This window comes from Sarcophilus harrisii, chromosome 1 (genome assembly GCF_902635505.1).
Source record: "Sarcophilus harrisii chromosome 1, mSarHar1.11, whole genome shotgun sequence".
Classification (NCBI taxonomy): domain Eukaryota; kingdom Metazoa; phylum Chordata; class Mammalia; order Dasyuromorphia; family Dasyuridae; genus Sarcophilus; species Sarcophilus harrisii.
In genome coordinates, this window is record NC_045426.1 from 336,623,640 (window position 1) to 336,636,089 (window position 12,450).

A 12,450-nucleotide genomic window follows, 5' to 3' on the forward strand; every position below is an offset into this window, starting at 1 on the left:
TTTATTTGATTTTGGAGATGTCATTAAAGATATTTGCTCCTTATTATTATTCAAACTGATGTTTAAAATTCCTTTACCAGAAAAGAAAGCCTCCCCTCCAGAACTGGAGATCAAGGTTAAAACAGAAAACCTCTGCAAGGCAACAAGTAGGTGTAAAGTAGTGATATTAGGCATGGGAATGTGATCTCAGACAAGCTAATGTAATGATAATCTGTATTAAGCTAATGTAATGATAATCTGTATTAACAGAAATGGCATCAAGGTAGGAAGGGCCCTCAGGCTACTTAGTCTACTTAGTCTGAATCATTTTGGAAAAAGAATTCTCTCTATACTAGAACCTCCAAGTGCTCCTGTTTTGCTTGATTACTTCCAGGCAGTGCATTTTCTTAGATAACTCTGATCATTAGTAAGCTTTCTTTTTTGTTTACATCAAACCTATGTTCTGTAGTTTAGGATTATATCCTTTGATGTGGAAGAAACCTTAGAGGTAATTTAATCTAATTTCCTCCTTTAAAAAAAATTATAGCTTTTTATTTTCTAAATATATACATGGAAAACTGTGTTCTAATTTTCCTTTCCTTTTCCCCACCTGTTCCCCAAGTCAGCAAGTGATATATGTTAACATATGTTAAACATGTGCAATTCCTCTATACACATTTCCACAAATAGCATGTTGCACAAGAAAAATCAGATCAAAGGAGGAAAAAATGAAAACAAAACAAAAAAACAAAATGCAAGCAAACAACAAAAAGAGAGAGAATGCTATGTTGTGGTCCACATTCAGTTTCCACAGTCCTCTCTCTGGATGCAGATGGTTCCCTTCATCACAAGATCACTGGAACTGGTCTGAGTCACATCAATGTTGATAAGAGCCACGTCCATCACAATTGATCATCTTATAATCTTGCTGTTGTCATGTATAACAATCTCCTGGTTCTTTTCACTTCACTCAGCATCAGTTTATATAAATCTCTCCAGGCCTCTCTGAAATCCTCCTCCTGATCATTTCTTATAGAACAATAACATTCCATAACATTCATATACCATAACTTATTCAGCCATTCTCCAATTGATGGGCATCCACTCATTTTCTAATTTCTGGCCACAACAAAGAGGGCTGCCACAAACATTTTTGCTCATGTGAGTCCCTTTCCCTCCTTTAAGATCTCTTTGGGATATAAGCTCAGTAGAAACACTGCTGGACCAAAGATATGCAGTATGATAACTCTTTGGGCATAGTTCCAAACTTCTCTCCAGAATGGCTGGGTCCGTTCACAACTCCACCATCATACACTTAATACTTCCTAGCTATGTGAGCCTGGGCAAGTCACTTAACCCCAATTTCCTTGCCAGAAAGAAAGAAACGAAAAGAAAAGAAGAAAAGAGAAAAGAAAAGAAAAAAAAAGAAAAGGAAAAGAAAAGAAAAGAAAAGAAAATATGGAGCAAGAAGAGCTGAGGCCAGGTGGTGGCACATGCCTTTAACATCTGCTCTGAGGAAACTGAGGCTGGTGGATCACTTGCACTTGAGAGTTCTGGATTGCAATAAGCTAAAGACATCTTCAGTAAGAATGGAACCAACATGGCAGAAGTCTACTGGGCTACCTGAGGAGGGACAGAGTGACCAAGATCAGAAAAAGCACAAGCCAAAGTTCCTTTGCTGATCAGTTAGTGGATTTGTAGGTATTAGTGGCCCCTGCACTTCCAGCCTAAGGTGAGATAAAGAAACCCAATTCTCTACACCACCCCCCATTCACTCATCCCAATCTCCCCCACCCTCAAAAAAGAGTCTAAGAGAAATTAGCCACGGAAGACCTGTTGTGATCTTGAACTAGAACCCTTGTGGCCAGGCTTAATAGATTAGACCATGATTAACAACATTAGCATGGATTGAAGCTGACTTTAAATTATCTCTATCTCTATGGTCATTGATATCCTTATCCCTTCCTAATCCTTTACCCTTAACTTTTTTCCCAGAACAAAAACCTTGCTTCTTTAACATTTCTTCCTAAGGCCTGATTCTCCAGTCTAGGTGCCACCTCTACACATAGGATATTAGATCCCAGATTCTCTTTTTATGTGCATTCTTTGCTTTGTTGCTTGGGAACCAGATACCTCTATTAGGGATGAGTTGTCCTAATATTTCTCCCTTATTGGCAAATACCTTTCCCCCTACTCTTTCTGTTATATCATTTATAGGATGGAGATGAGAAATTTAGTAGGGCCTAAGATTCTTAGAGCTATTCAGGCTTCTTCTGTAGGATAGCTGAAGTTGGGTCACACCAAAACTAACCCGGTTTCCTGGAGGTTCAGACTGATTTTTATTTAATCTGCTTCTAGATCAGTTTTTGAAGGTGGGGGAGGTGGAGTCAAGATGATGGAGGTGTAGAAAGAACAGCTGAGGTCCACAAAGATCTAGAAAAAGACTAGACTGAGTCCTGATGGGAAGATCTCAGAAAAAAATCACATTGGGTCATATTTCTAAGCCAGGTCAGCAAAGGGAGACAGACAAAGGGATCTGTGGTTACTAAGGATGGGGTCTGGCCTGGCATATGCAATAAGAGCATTCCATCACATAGTAATATAAGGGACCGAGGATATGCACCAGAGCAAGAAGAGATCCCAGACCCAAACTCCCACCTCCTTCAGAATGTAGCAGTAGGGGCCAATTTGCAGCTCTGTTGCTCACTACCCATTTCTAGGGCACAAGTCCAGGATGGATTGCATTCCAGGGTAAGGGGAAATCATGAGTCCTAGGCTGTGTGACTGAGCAAGGAACAAGTACAGAAGCTGTGTGACCCTGGTGTCAAGAGCTAAATGGGGTCTTGTCACCAGCTTTCTTGTTAGTCCGAGTCCTACAGAGGGATAACTAGGACAGGAATCTCAGACCAAATGGGAACTTGTAGTTCTCTTACTCTGAGCCTATAGAGCTTTCCAGCTGTCTGATAGTAAGTGAAACCAGAGGTGTACTAGAACTTCTAACCCAGGACAAGACAACACAAATTTGCACAGTACCAAACACAGATCAAAAACTTGCAGAACTGAGTCCTGGAGGACAGTAATCAGACTTTTCTCTGAATTAGAGCATGATGGGAACAATAAAAGAGTACAGGCTGAATTACTGTGAGATCTTGGGAAAAGAAAAAATTTGATATCCCATAAAAGCATATGATATCCCAAGAAAGCAAAGTCTCTTTAGGCTAATCCAAACATTTCTTCCAGAAATATTCATTCATCTATAGGATGAAAGAAAGAGCAAATGAAGAAGGAATCTGACCGTAAAGAGGGTGACAGGAAAGCTCAAGGCACAAGCCTAGAATGAAAATATCTACAAAGTAAACCTCAAAGAAAAACAGCTTAAGTATATGTTTAACCAGAATTCCTGAAAGAGATGAAGCTAAGTCAAAGGGTATATTCTTCATAAACCCAGTTGTGGAAGAAATTGTGAGAATAAATATAGATCAGGATGACAGGGAGAAATTTTCCAAAGGATAATGACTCTAGCAAACTTCTGGATCACCAATGACTTTTCCTGGAAAAGAAACTCTATAAAAGCATTAAGTATAGGGAACTTTTGGGTGGAATTCATCATCTTATTCTTCATCAGAGGACCTATAGAGCAAAGAAAGCATATATATGTAATAAATGTGGGGAAAGATTTGATTATACCTCAAACATTGTTCAGCATCAGAGATTCTAACCTTAAAGAATCCAAGAGAAACCTCATAAATGTAGGGAAGCTTTTAGTGAATATTCTATCCTCTTTACTCATGTGAGAATACTGGAAAGAAGACTGGAAATGCTTTAATCAAAACTCACATCCATCAATGAACCCAGACTAATGAGAAGTCTCCTAAGTGTGGGGAATGCAGAGAAAGTTTTAAAATCAAGCCTTGTTTTAATGCTTAGAAGAAAATTCACCCTGATGAAAAGCCTTGTTAGTGTAGAAATATAGGAAAAGCTTCAGTAACAGCTCAAGGTCTTGCTTGCTTTCTTGTTTGTTGAGTCAATTGGGGTTAAGTGACTTGCCCAGGGTCACACAGCTAAGAAGTGTTAGGTGTCTGAGAGTCCTCCTGACTTCAGGGCTGGTGCTCTCTCCACTGCACTGCCTAGCTGCCCCTCAAACAAAGATTTAAAAAGATATTTGCACCTCACCAGGCTTTCTGGGATCTAGAGAGGAACAAAGCATTTAAATCCATCTTTAGGGATACCCTCAATTTGATCTATAGCAACCAGCTAAAGTACTAGATTTATGTCAATATTAGGTTCACACTATAAATAAAGGTGTCTTTCATCTGGAAGTAGAAATTGTTTAAAGTGCCCATTGAAATTACATCTAAGAATGAATGAATTGATCCATCTTCCTTCATTATTAATGTGAAAAATGCTGAAAAGTTGGGTTTCCACAGTGTTACAAGCTTTGAGATAGAGTGGGATTGAGATAGTGGGTACCACTGACCAAGAGGCTTTCAGAAGGTGAGAGGTTAAGGAAGAGTAGGATTCACAGAACAATTAAGTAAGTGATCAGTAGAAGCCTTGAGTAAACAAGAAATTGGGGGGCTAGGAAGACACAGGTAGATTCAACCAATCACAAAGTCTTGTGGTTTTGAGAAAACCACAAACTTAATAGCCCATCAGCCCAAAGCAGTTGGAATCAATGATTTGACCTGACCTAATTACTACTGCAGCTTAATAAACTAATTGAATATTAAACAACACATTCCAGAGGAGGAGTTTTCTGCCATTTTTGAACATGGAATGTATGATGGGGGGGGGGGGATGTTTTATACATATTAAAGGGAAACATGTAGTGGGCGTATCAGAAAGACTGTAACCCAGTAAAACGGACCAATCCCTTCTCTGAAGGGAGGAGCTACCTTACATTAGCAAGAATAAAGATTCCCCCATTTTTGTACTCAGTGTTCCCTCTTCCCGAAGGGGAGTGGGGCCCACTTCTGGCCAGAAATGTTAAGACGATTCCTTAAGAGTCTTCTTTAATAAATTCTCCTTGATATCTGATTTTAAGTGTCAAGAGTATTATTTTTAATATTAATATTAAGTAAATTAATCTTTGATTCTGTATACTACTTTGTTAATCCTAATATGGGGTTGAGTAGATTCTGGTCTCATAGAGCTGACATTCTAGGTCCAGCAACATAGAATATAAAACTCTTCTCTCTGGCAGTTTGTAAATAACACAGAAAAAGAGTTTATTGTCTTTATTAAAAAAAAAAAGTTTAGTACCCTGCCACCTTTCTACATTGTCACCCGATATGATGAACTTGCAAAACAGAATTGTTATCTGGCACTGATGTAGGTTTTCCTGTACTCCTGAACTGCAAATATTGCTCTGTCATCAGACTGTGCCCTTGGATAGTTGATAACTGGTAATTGGTATCATTAGTCACTCCCCCCTTCCCATTCCCTACATCTCCCAGGTCAAAATTAGATGCATATTCATTCTCTCATCCTGCTCCATGAAGCTCTTTATCATTGTCACAATGAGGGCATATTCAAGGATGGCTAGGTGGTATAGTGGATAGCATATTGGACCTGGAATCAGAAGATTCATCTTTTTGAGTTCAAATTTGGCCTCAGACACTTCCTAGCCATGGCATGTCGCTTAACCCTGTTTGACTCATGTCTTCAGCTGTTTAAAAAAAAAAAATGCTGGAGAAGGAAATGGCAAATCACTCCAATATCTTTACTAAGAAAACTCCAAATGGAGTCAGGAAGAGTTGGATACAATTGAATAACAACAAAAAGTTGATAATTAACAGAAATATAGATTTAAAGATGGAAGGATCTCAGAAATAATCTAGTAGAATTCATTTAGGAAGTCTGGCATATGGGTGTGTGTGTGTGTGTGTGTGTGTGTGTAATCCAGCATAAATAGGAAGAATGGAGAATAAAAATTTGAACTGTAGTATTTTTTAAAGGAATTTTTTAAGGAAGAAAAATTTAATTCTTTCAAAAAGATGATAGCACTAGGTAAAGTAAACAAGTTTTTTTTTTTAGACCTTTTTTAAAAAAAAAAAAAAAAGCAAATTGATCTAGCAGAAAAACATTCAGATTTAGTCACAAGGATCTCAGTTCAAACCTCAAGCAAAACACTGAATCTGCTAAAAAAGATTTTAAGGTCTCTCCATCTTTGAACAATGTGTTGAAGACTGACTAATCTTTTCATATACAAACCAGGTTTTTACTACTTCTACTTTGGTATGAAGGTGCAATATAATTTTTGGGGAGTGGTCTGGATAGGAAATTTTATCAGTGTATATCAGAGTTGGAGCTTAAACTCATTCTTCATCATTTTTGTTGCCTTTTCCTTACACTGTATCTCTTTAATATTATGTGGCAAAATTTTTTTTCTAGAATCTATGTAGTTTCAAGTTCAATAAATCTCTCTTGACCTTTCAAGATGTCTTGCTAAATTTCTTTCACTTTTTTTTTCTGCTTCTGTTTTTCTCATTTGGACACAAATACAAGCAAGTCTTTTGTGATTAAAGGGTTTGAGTTTGATTCTGACCTCAGTCAACTGATTCCATCTCTGAAACTTGAATGAAAAGGCCAAATTGAGCATAAGCAGCACTTTAAATGAACACGACTTTTCCCTCAATCTTTATCAAGCTGACAAAAGGGATGATGAAAATAGTAATTATTGTAGGGACTGTGAGAAGATAAAAACATTAATACATTTCATAGATTTGTGACTTGGCCTATTACAAGAAACTATGTAGATCTATGCCTCTAGTAATCTTTATGTTCCTTTTGATTCAGTTCTATTACCATTTGGACATCTGTTCTAAGAAAATCAAATATAAAAAAATTTTTATAGCAGCACTTTTTGTGATAGCAAAAAACTGGTTAAAAAAGTTGATGCTCATCAGTTGGGGAATGGTAGAGCAAATTGTGTATATTAATGTAATGGAATATTATTGAGCCATAAGTGCTTTACATTATTAAGAATTCACAGAAACTTGGGAAGAACTATAAGAAACAATGCAAAGAAAAGTTGAACTAAGGGCCAGATTTACATAATGGCCATAGAATCATAAAAGAAAGCAGCAGTGGAAGGCATAAGAACTAATCACTGCAGTGACCTATCTTGGTTTCCAGAGTCCTGGTAGTAAAGCCTTCTTAGTAGAGATATGATGTAATACAAATCTGGAATGAGGTATTTATTGTAACACATGATTATTGTATTAATTTTTTTTGCATAACTAGACTTCTTTGTTACAAAGGTAGAGTTCTCAAATCAGTTCCAATGGAGCAGCAATGAACTGAACCAGCTATGCCCAGCGAAAGAATTCTGGGAGATGACTGAAAACCATTACATTGAATTCCCAATCCCTATATTTTTGCCCACCTGCATTTTGGATTTCCTTCACAGGCTAATTGTACAATATTTCAGAATCCGATTCTTTTTATACAGCAAAATAACGGTTTGGTCATGTATACTTATTGTGTATCTAATTTATATTTTAATATATTTAGCATCTACTGGTCATCCTGCCATCTAGGGGAGGGGGTGGGGGGAAGGAGGGGAAAAATTGGAACAAGAGGTTTGGCAATTGTCAATGCTGTAAAGTTACCCATACATATAACCTGTAAATAAAAGGCTATTAAAAAAACAAAAAACAAAACAAAACAAACAAACAAACAAACAAAAAACAAAGGTAGAGTTCTATAGGATGCACCTGTTTGTTGATAGCAAAGCTTTAAAAATTAATATTTATTTTTTAAAAACAGAATTTTGATAATCATCTTCCTCATCTTGTCTATTATTTTGTATAGCAAGGAATTTCTTATTTTTATATAATAGCTTTTTCTTTTTAAAAATACATGCAAAGATAGTTTTCAACATTCACCCTGCAAAACCTTGTGTTCCAAATTTTTCTCTCTTCTTCCCCACCTTCCCCCTCCTCTATACAACAAGCAATCCAATATAGGTGAAACATGTACTATTATATCATAGTCTTTTCATTACTGATTTCAAAGGACCTGTAAAGAAGAAGATAGAAAGTTTTCCCCTAAACTATGTAATAGTAACTATCCTTTGTTAACTCTTTGGGATGAAAACAAATGGTAGTATCAATTATCTAGAGATAATTGCTTTGGGAGAAAAAGGTTTTACAAATAACAGGGGTCCTCTTTTCCTCATTTCTATACCTAAGACAAGGGAAGTTACTAAGTGGAGGAGAAATATTACCTCTGTGGATAAAAGGAAGAAGAGGGGAGAATAGAGGAAGTTATAAGGTTTGGGGGGATAGGCTAGACAAAATGTGAGCCTTTCCACTAGCTTAAGTGTCAAAGAGTACTAAAACAAGGGAGATACCTCAGGAGGAACAGCAAGATCTCTATTCTCCTCCTGTCCTAGATCTCTGCTCTTTTGCTAAGCACAGATCTTCCATGACCTTGAAGCCCTGCTGTTTCCTCTGAAGACACATCAGTATAAGCCTGATTTTAAGTATCTCAAACCAGTGGTCCCTGCTAATTTTTGTCCTGTGGTACTGGTCAGTATGAATAAATGGAGATTGAGATGTGATTTCCACAGGTCTGTTTGTGGAAAGTACCAATCATCAACTAACATTAGGATCTATTTTTTTAACTAGGCACTGTGTTAGGTCAAACAGGCCCTGCCCTCATGGATAGTATATTCTATGGAGAAAACAGCATGTATTTTGTAAATTATACACACAAAAAATAATTTTAGACTGCTAGAGGAGGTGGCACCTGGGAGAATCTACGTTAGGCACCACTACATTAAAGTCAACATATTCATCATTTGGGTTAGGATTAATCAGAAAATAATGGAAGTTTTCAGACACATACAATCTTTATGCAATTATTGGTTGTTTGTCATGTGAAGTTGTGCAAAATGGTTTTCATATTAGCCATGTTGGAAAAGAAAATGAACTCAAAATAAAAGAAGAAAGATAAAGTAACAGAATGTGTTCTTCAATCTGCATTAAATTAATCAGTTTTCTTTCGAGATGGGTTGTATTTTTCATCATGAGTTCTTTAGAATTGTCTTGTATCAGTCTTGATCAAAAGAGCTGTCTTTTACAATTAATCATTCTTAAAATGTTGTTGTTATTGTGTACAATTTTCTCCTGGCTCTGATCATTTCACTTTGCATGATTTCATAAAAGTTTCTCCAGATTTTTCTGAAACCCATCTTGCACATGATTTTTCATAGTATTCCATCACAATCATATACCACAATTTGTTCCTCAATCAATGAACATCTGCACCATTTCTAATTCTTTGCCATCACAAAAAGAACTGTCATAAATATTTTTGCATGTGGAGATTAAAATTATCCCACCTACAATAAAAAAGACTGAGAGAGAAGTCGGAATGAATGGTATTTTGTTAGAGCCCATAGGTTCCCTTTAATGAAGTGGACCTTCAGATCTTCCTCATGATCTGAGATATCTCCTCCAGATGTCTAGTTGTTCAGGAACAGCAAATACCAAATACAGAATAATTCTACTGAATAAGCAAAATAGTATGTCAGCAAGATCACAAGTTGGGTGAAACAAAGAATATCTCCAAATAAGATGCATAGGTTTCTCCTTAATTTGAGCAGAAGGAAATGCTACAAATTTTCAGTTAGTAAGCTAAGTGGTCATAAGATCGTCATCTACTGCTATTGAACAAGTGATTGGTCTGGAGGTACAAAAATATTTTGGGGGATTTTCCATGTAGTTGTGATCTCTGCCACCCTGGGCTTGGTCATAATCAAAACATAAAACAAGGGTGGAAAGCCTTTAGTTAACTTCCTATAGTTAAGCAAGTGAACTTAGTATCTGCAGCACCACAGGTTCAGGGTATTATATACAAAACTTTGATATGATTCTATTAAATTAATATTGATTGGAATAAAGTAAGGGTCCAAAAACGAATTACTTCTCTCATTTGACAATAGATGCTTTTCCCTTTTATTTGATCTCTGAGATAGGGACCCATTAGTAGTATTGTTAGGTCAATGGGTAGGCACATTTTTATAGTTCTTTGGGCATATTTCCAAATTATTCTCCAGAATGATTGGACTAGTTCATAACTCTACCACTAGTACACTAGTGTTTAAATTTTTCCATATTCCCTCCAGCATTTGTCATTTTCTGTTTTTAGCTTTTGAGCCAACATAATGTGTCAGGTTGATGAGATCAGGGAACTGACAGGGGTGAAACTGTGTCCCCTTTAATCTGTAAAATAATTACTCTGGTCCTTTGATTCCTGGCCTCCCAGACTCCATAGAGGATATGAGAGAGCATATTTCCCAGACTATTTCCATGTTTCTAAGGTAAATCACCCCCTCCCCCACCAATGATCTTTTGAGAAACTGGATCCTCATTCAGGAAGCCTTTAAAGTGATTTTCATTCAATTGGAAAATCTGCTTTCTTTTCAACTGGGAGCTTTGGCCTCAGACTCTTATAAAGGACAATTCTAAACTCCACATTTTTGCAGCAGTCCTAAGTAGTTTTTTTGCCACTAATATTTCGGTTCATGAATTCTTTCACATTGAACTGTACCAACTATGAGGGGATTCCCACTACTCTCTGTATTGCCACTAGAATAGCATCAGAACCAAATGATGAGGTGTGAGAATTGGGAAGGGAGATGTCCTCTGGTCAGAACTGCAGGTCTTATGCAAAAGAATTCACAAACTCGAAATCTATGGCAAAAGGAATTTGATTTCTCCTAAGAAGTCATCTTGCTAGGAAGTCAGCCTTCTTAATAGGCAGGGAATATAGCAAGGATGGGTTACACTGAGAAGAAGATATCTTAACAGTGGGCAAGGTCCTGTTAAGAGCATATGCAAAGATTCAGGGTTCAGTTTTTTTTTTTTTAAAGTGTCTGAGGTTTGGGGCTTCAATTCAATTCAAAATTGAATGAGATTACTTAACTGGCAGTTTAGTCACTCAGTGTTGATTGTGGCCCAGGCCTAGATTTCCAGTTGAAAAGAGATTACTTATCTTGGGAGTTTTGAGTTACTGGAAGTGGTTCTGGACTAATCTTCAACTCAAAAGAGAGTGCTCCACCTCCCTGGGTAAGATCTCCAACTGAATGAGACCACTTACCTGAGTTTCCTGAAAAGTGGATCTCTTTCAGAGGAGAATTTGAGACTCAGGAACTTCCCCCAAGAAAGGGAACAGTTTCAGGGTTCACCCCAAAGGTGAATGGAACACAATTTACATCCATTTCCCCTCAAAAGAACTCAGTTTACATCAAGCTGGTACCACAAAAATTGTTTTAACTTGCATTTCTCTAATCAGTAGTGATTTAAAACATTTTTATGTGATTATTGTTAGATTTGAATTTTTCCTGAAAACTGCCTTTTCATAATCTTTGACCATTTATCAATTAGAAAATGGCTTTTATTTTTTATAAATTTGGCTTAGTTTCTATATGTTTGAGAAATGAAGTCTTTATCAGAAAAACTTATTGTAAATGTTTTCCCCAGTTTCCTGCTTTCCTTCTAATTTTGGCTGCACTTGTTTTCTTTGTGTATAAAACTTTTTAATTTAATGAAATAAGAATTATCTATTTTACTTCTCCTAATCTTTTCTATCTCTTGTTTCATCATCAATTGTTCTCTTATTCATAGAAAAGCCAGGTAAATTTTTCCCTGCTTCCCTAATTTATGTATGATTTTATCCTTTATGTCTGAATCATTTATCTATTTTGACCTTATCTTAGTATAGGATGTGAGATGTTGTTCTGTGCTTAGTTTCTTCCAAATTTTTCAGGTTTCCCAGATATTTTTGTCAAATATTGTATATTCACCCCAAAATCCTGGCTCTATGGTCAATTATTACTGTGTATTATATACCTGACATTCACTAATACACCATTCTCTTTCTTAGTCAATATCAATACTATATAATGATTACCACTTTGTAATATGCCTTGAAATACAGAACTGCTAGGCCTCCTTCCTTCACATTTTCTTTCACTGATTCCCTTGATATTTTTGACCTTCCAGATGAATTTTATTATTTTTTCCAGCCCATAAAATAATTTTTAGTAGTTTATTTGGCATGGCACTGAATAAGTTAATTTACTTAGGTAGAGTTGTCATTTTATTATATTTGCAACACATTCTAATTACATTAAAAAGATCATGATAGAGAATTGGTTCTAGATTTCTGGACAACAGCTGAACATATTGTAATTGACTCCTGACTTAGGAGGGAGTGTGTCTAGTGCAGGCCAGAAAGAATGTATTTTCCTATAGTCTTGCAAGTTTAATCATAAGGGGGGCAAAAATTGGAAAAAAAAAAAAAAAAAGGATAACGGGAATAAGGGGATATCACTGTCATCGTTCTATGTATCGATATGTGTATGTATATGTATATATATGTGTGTGTGTGTGTGTGTGCATGTATTATATATTCACATATCCAGGATTTTACTATTACTGGCTCTTCTGCCACACGCTG